We start from the raw sequence: 7,684 nt of genomic DNA on the forward strand, positions 1-7,684 counted from the left end.
GGTGTTAGTGACTAGAGAGCAATCCAACAATAAACCCAATTACAATCTTTCTCTTGAGCATCCCAACTCAAAGGTTCCTTTCAACCAACTCCCCATCAAGTTAGGGAACTACTCGCTCATTGTAAATGTAAAATTCATAACATAAGAAAGGGAATTAAAGAAAGACATGATAAATAATGATAAATAATGATCAAAAGATTAATTGAAAATAAAAGTAATTCTTGTATTAATAAATGCTAAAATAATCCAATAGTAAAATTAAGTAAATTAAGGAACATGGAAGAGTAAGAGACAAGTAAAGAGAACGAACTAGAATGTCGAAGTCTTGATGAGGCAATAACTCTTCTCAATATCCCAATGAAAAAACAATGGAATTAACAAATCCTAAAAACTATGAATGTCCAGAGAGAAAACCTAGAAGAGGAGTAAAACTAGATCTAAAAACTAAAAACTATGCAGAATGAATGTTGTCTTTGGTTTCTGCATGTTCTCTGGCTCTAGTCTGCTTTTCTGGGCCAAAAACTGGGTCAAAATAAGGCCCGAAATCGCTCCCAGTGATTTTGCAGATTATGCAGATCGTGCATGTCAAGAGGAGAGCACAGGAATTCCTCCTAGAAATCCCACAAATTGAATACTGGGAGCGCCTAGAAGCATCTGTCAACAAGTTGCAAGAAGCTGTGGATCAACTGAAAGGAGAACAGCAAAATCAAAACAACATGCTCTGCAAACTGCTTAGAGAACAAGAAGAGCAAGGGCGTGAACTGAAGGAACTGAAGCGCCAGAAGCTATCTTTTGAAGGGCCAGCACTCCACAGACTAAAGAGGCATCCACCTCCCAAATTCAAGGTTGTTGAGTTCTAATCTTAGCCTTAACTCTGTGATAATTATTCTTATTAGAAATTTACCTTAGAAGTCATATATGAGTAGTAGTAATTAGTATCTCTATTTTAATTTTATCTCCAATTAAGCTATAATTTATTTTTCTCATCATCATCAAACATGAATAAAATAGCAGATTTTTAGAATAAGGAGGCAATATTTTTTTGAGTTTTTAATAAGGAAAATTCTCATTATTTATATGTGGTGGCAATGCTTTTTGTCTTCTGAATGAATGCCTGAACAGTGCATGTTTTTGATATTGAATTTTATGAATGTTAAAATTGTTGGCTCCTGAAAGAATGATGAACAAGAGAAATGTTATTGATAATCTGAAAATCATAAAATTGATTCTTGAAGCAAGAAAAAGCAGTGAATACAAAAGCTTGCGAAAAAAAAAGAGAGAAAAGAGGGAGAGAAAAAGCAAGCAGAAAAAGCCAATAGCCCTTAAAACCAAAAGGCAAGGGTAATAAAAAGGATCCAAGGCTTTGAGCATCAGTGGATAGGAGGGCCTAAAGGAATAAAATCCTGGCCTGAGCGGTTAAACCAAGCTGTCCCTAACCATTTGCTTATGGCGTAAAGGTGTCAAATGAAAACTTGAGACTGAGCGGTTAAAGTCAAGATCCAAAGCAAAAATAGAGTGTGTTTAAGAACCCTGGACACCTCCAATTGGGGACTTTAGCAAAGCTGAGTCACAATCTGAAAAGGTTCACCCAATTATGTGTCTGTGACATTTATGTATCCAGTGGTAATACTGGAAAACAAAGTGCTTAGGGCCACGGCCAAGACTCATAAAGTAGCTGTGTTCAAGAATCAACATACTAAACTAGGAGAATCAATAATACTATCTGAATTCTGAGTTCCTATGGATGCCAATCATTCTGAATTTCAAAGGATAAAGTGAGATGCTAAAACTGTTCGGAAGCAAAAAGCTACTAGTCCCGCTCATCTAATTAGAATCTGAGCTTCACTTAAAACTCTGACATATTATTGCTTCTTGATTTCTTTGTATTCTATTTTATTTGTCTAGTTGTTTGGGGAAAAGCAACAGTTTAAGTTTGGTGTTGTGATTAGCGGATATTTTATACGCTTTTGGGATTAATTTCTTGCAGTTTTTAGTATGTTTTAGTTAGTTTTTAGTATATTTTTATTAGTTTCTAGGCAAAATTCATATTTCTGGACTTTACTATGAGTTTGTGTGTTTTTCTGTAATTTCAGGTATTTTCTGGCTGAAATTGAGGGAGCTGAGCAAAGATCTGATTCAGGCTGAAAAAGGACTGCTGATGTTGTTGGATTCTGACCTCCCTGCACTTGGAATGGATTTTTTGGAGCTACAGAAGTCCAATTGGTGCGCTCTCAATTGCATTGGAAAATGGACATCCAGAGATTTCCAGCAATATATAATAGTTCATACTTTGCTCAAGAATAGATGACGTAAACTGGCGTTCAACGCCATTTCCATGTTACATTCTGGCGTTAAACGCCAGAAACAAGTTACAAGTTGGAGTTAAACGCCAGAAACAGGTTACAACCTGGCGTTTAACTCTAGAAACAGCCTAGGCACGTGTAAAGCTCAAGTCTCAGCCCCAGCACACACCAAGTGGGCCCCAGAAGTGGATTTCTGCACTATCTATCGTAGTTTACTTATTTTCTGTAAACCTAGGTTACTAGTTTAGTATTTAAACAACTTTTAGAGATTTATTTTGTACCTCATGACATTTTTAGATCTGAACTTTGTACTCTTTGACGGCATGAGTCTCTAAACTCCATTGTTTGGGGTGAGGAGCTCTGCTATGTCTCGATGAATTAATCCAATTATTTCTGTTTTCTATTCAAACACGCTTGTTTCTATCTAAGATGTTCATTCGCACTTCAATATGATGGATGTGATGATCTGTGACACTCATCACCATTCTCAAACTATGAACGCGTGCCTGACAACCACCTCTGTTCTACCTTCGATTGAATAAGTATCTCTTGGATTCCTTAATCAGAATCTTTGTGGTATAAGCTAGAATCCATTGGCAGCATTCTTGAGAATCCGAAAAGTCTAAACCTTGTATGTGGTATTCCGAGTAGGATTCAGGGATTGAATGACTGTGATGAGCTTCAAACTCACAAGGGTTGGGCGTAGTGACAGACGCAAAAGGATCAATGGATCCTATTCCTGCATGAGTGAGAACCTACAGATGATTAGCCGTGCGGTGACAGCACACCTGGACCATTTTCACTGAGAGGACGGATGGTAGCCATTGACAACGGTGATCCACCAATACACAGCTTGCCATAGGAGGAACCTTGCGTGCGTGAAGAAGAAGACAGGGGGAAAGCAGAGATTCAAAAGACAAAGCATCTCCAAAACTCCAACATATTCTCCATTACTGCATAACAAGTATTATTTAATCCATGCTCTCTTGTTCATTTGCAAGTCAACTGATAATTATAATTGATATCCTGACTAAGAGTTACAAAATAACCATAGCTTGTTTCAAGCCAACAATCTCCGTGGGATCGACCCTTACTCACGTAAGGTATTACTTGGACGACCCAGTGCACTTGCTGGTTAGTGGTACGAGTTGTGAAAAGTGTGATTTACAATTCATGCACCATGGACCCGTTCTTTAATTTCCTTGCTCTTATTTTTCTGTTTTTCGAAAATTATGCTTTATGTTTTATCTATGTTTGTGTCTTTATTACATGATCATTAATGTCTAATGTCTATGCCTTAAAGCTATGAATGTCCTATGAATCCATCACCTTTCTTAAATAAAAAATTGTTTTAATTGCAAAAGAACAAGAAGTGCATGGTTTCGAATTTTATCTTGAAGTTAGCTTAATTATTTTGATATGGTGGCAATACCTTTTGTTTTTTGAATGAATGCTTGAACAGTGCATATTTTTTATATTGTTGTTTATGAATGTTAAATTTGTTGGCTCTTGAAAGAATAATGAAAAAAGGAGAAATGTTATTGATAATCTGAAAAATCATAAAATTGATTCTTGAAGCAAGAAAAAGCAGTGAAGAGCAAAAGCTTGCAAAAAAAATAAAATAAAAAGCAAGCAGAAAAAGCCAATAGCTCTTTAAACCAAAAGGCAAGAGCAAAAAGCCAGTAATCCTTTAAACCAAAAGGTAAGGGTAAAAAGGATCTAAGGCTTTGAGCATTAATGGATAGGAGGGCCAAAAGGAATAAAATCATGACCTAAGCGGCTAAACCAAGCTGTCCCTAACCATGTGCTTGTAGCGTGAAGGTGTCAACTGAAAACTTGAGACTGAGCGGTTAAAGTCGTGATCCAAAGCAAAAAGACTGTGCTTAAGAACCCTGGACACCTCTAATTGGGGACTCTAGCAAAGCTGAGTCACAATCTGAAAAGGTTCACCCAGTTATGTGTCTGTGGCATTTATGTATCCGGTGGTAATACTGAAAACAAAGTGCTTAGGGCCACGGCCAAGACTCATAAAGTAGCTGTGTTCAAGAATCAACATACTGAACTAGGAGAATCAATAACACTATCTAAATTCTGAGTTCCTATAGATGCCAATCATTCTAAACATCAAAGGATAAAGTGAGATGCCAAAACTGTTCAGAGGCAAAAAGCTACTAGTCCCGCTCATCTAATTGGAGCTAAGTTTCATTGATAATTTGGAATTTATAGTATATTCTCTTCTTTTTATCCTATTTAATTTTCAGTTGCTTGGAGACAAGCAACAATTTAAGTTTGGTGTTGTGATGAGCAGATAATTTATACGCTTTTTGGCATTGTTTTTAGGTAGTTTTCAGTATATTTTAATTATTTTTTGGTATAATTTTATTAGTTTTTATTCAAAATTCACATTTCTGGACTTTACTATGAGTTTGTATGTTTTTCTGTGATTTCAGATATTTTCTGGCTGAAATTGAGGGACCTGAGCAAAATTCTGATTAAGAGGCTGAAAAATGACTGTAGATGCTGTTGGATTCTGACCCTCCTACACTCGAAATGAATTTTTTCGAGCTACAGAAGCCCAATTGGCGCGATCTCAATTGCATTGGAAAGTAGACATCTTGGGCTTTCCAGAAATATATAATAGTTCATACTTTGCCCGAGATTTGATGGCCCAAACTGGTGTCAAAACGCTGGTCAGAGACCCTTTTCTGGCGTTAAACGCCAGAACTGGCACAAAAGCTGGAGTTAAACGCCCAAACTAGCACCAGAACTGGCGTTTAACTCCAAGAGAAGCCTATGCACGTGGAAACTTCAATGCTCAGCCCAAGCACACACCAAGTGGGCCCCGGAAGTGGATTTTTGCATCATTTACTCATTTCTGTAAACCCTAGGCTACTAGTTCTCTATAAATAGGACCTTTTGCTATTGTATTTTCATCTTGGAATCTTTGATTAGCCTTATGCTATCTTAGACGTTTATGGGGGCTGGCCATTCGGCCATGCCTGGACCTTGTTCTTATGTATTTTCAACGGTGGAGTTTCTACACACCATAGATTAAGGTGTGGAGCTCTGCTGTTCCTCATGAATTAATACAAAGTACTATTGTTTTTCTACTCAATTAAAGCTTATTCTTATTCTAAGATATTCATTCGCACCCAAGAACATGATGAATGTATGATCAAGTGACACTCATCACCATTCTCACTTATGAACGCGTGCCTGACAAACACTTCCATTCTACATGAAAACAAGCTTGAATGCATATCTCTTGGCCTCCTGGTTCATGATACATGGTTGCCTCTCCTGACAACAGAGCCCTCCATTCCGGGAGATCAGAGTCTTCGTGGTATAAGCTAAAATCAATTGGCAGCATTCTTGAGATCCGGAAAGTCTAAACCTTGTCTGTGGTATTCCGAGTAGGATCTGGAATGGGATGACTGTGACGAGCTTTAAACTCGCGACTGTTGGGTGTAGTGACAGACGCAAAAGGATCAATGGATCCTTGATGAGCAGATAATTTATACGCTTTTTGGCATTGTTTTTAGTATGTTTTTAGTAGGATCTAGTTTCTTTTAGGGATGTTTTCATTAGTTTTTATGTTAAATTCACATTTCTGGACTTTACTATGAGTTTGTGTGTTTTTCTGTGATTTCAGGTATTTTCTGGCTGAAATTGAGGGACTTGAGCAGAAATCAGATTCAGAGGTTGAAGAAGGACTGCTGATGCTGTTGGATTCTGACCTCCCTGCACTCAAAGTGGATTTTCTGGAGCTACAGAACTCGAAATGGAACGCTTCTAATTGCGTTGGAAAGTAGACATCCAGGGCTTTCCAGAAATATATAATAGTCCATACTTTGGCCAAGAATATATGATGTAAACTGGTGTTCAACGCCAGCTTTCTGCCCAAATCTGGCGTCCAGCGCCAGAAAAGGAGCCAAAACCAGAGTTGAACGCCCAAACTGGCACAAAAGCTGGCGTTCAACTCCAAGAAGGACCTCTACACGTGCAACACTCAAGCTCAGCCCAAGCACATACCAAGTGGGCACCGGAAGTGGATTTATGCATCAATTACTTACTCATGTAAACCCTAGTAGCTAGTTTATTATAAATAGGACCTTTTACTAGTCTTTTTGACAATCTTTGATCAGTTGTATACCATCTTTGGACGCCTGGTTCTTAGATCAGAGGGAGATTCGACCCAGTGCACTTGCTGGTCAGTTACATGGAGTTGTGAACCGTGGTCTTGGCATCATGTTTTTGGCGCCATTTCCAGGGAAAGAAAGAGCAATGAATTTTACATAATTAAAGTGTAATCACGATTCCGCGTACCAAGTTTTTGGCGTCGTTGCCGGGGATTGTTCGAGTTTAGACAACTAACGGTTCATCTTGTTGCTCAGATTAGGTAATTTTCTTTTTATTTTATTTTCAAAAAAATTTTTCAAAAATATTTCTAAAATTTTCTCATCTGTTTTCGAAAATAATATAAAAATGTTTTCAAAAATTTTATTCAAAATTTTTAAAAATGAATTCTAGTGTTTCATGAAGCATGTTGAAGCCTGGCTGGCTGTAAAGCCATGTCTAATTCCTTTGGGAATGAGTATGTCAGGCGTGTCATGTCTGAGTTACATACTAAAGCTTGGCTGGCTATTAAGCCATGCCTGACCCTTTGATTGGAGCTTTAGACTAAAGAGCATAAGATTCCTAGAATTCATATTAAAAATTTTGGAATCCTTATTTTTTTTCTTTTTTCAAAATGATTTTTGAAAATTTTAAAATAAAAATACAAAAAAAAAAAATCATAAAATCATAAAAATCAAAAATATTTTTGTGTTTCTTGTTTGAGTCTTGAGTCATGTTATAAGTTTGGTGTCAATTGCATGTGCATCTTGCATTTTTCGAAAATTCTCATGCATTCATAGTGTTCTTCATGATCTTCAAGTTGTTCTTGGTAAGTCTTCTTGTTTGATCTTTGCATTTGCATGTTGTGTGTATTTTCTTGTTTTTCATATGCATTCTTGAATTCTTAGTGCCTAAGCATTAAAGAATTCTAAGTTTGGTGTCTTGCACGTTTTCTTTGCATTAAAAATTTTTCAAAATTGTGTTCTTGATGTTCATCATGATCTTCATAGTGTTCTTGGTGTTCATCTTGACATTCATAGCATTCTTGCATGCATTCATTGTTTTGATCCATAACTTTCATGCATTGCATCATTTTTTTTGTTTTTCTCTCTCATCATAAAAATTAAAAAATCAAAAAAATATCTTTCCCTTTTTCTCTCATCAAATTCGAAAATTTGGATTGACTTTTTCAAAAATTTTTAAAATCTAGTTGTTTTCATGAGTCAAATCAAATTTTCAATTTAAAAATCTTATCTTTTTCAAAA

The sequence above is a fragment of the Arachis ipaensis genome, chromosome B09 (genome assembly GCF_000816755.2).
Source record: "Arachis ipaensis cultivar K30076 chromosome B09, Araip1.1, whole genome shotgun sequence".
NCBI lineage: Eukaryota > Viridiplantae > Streptophyta > Magnoliopsida > Fabales > Fabaceae > Arachis > Arachis ipaensis.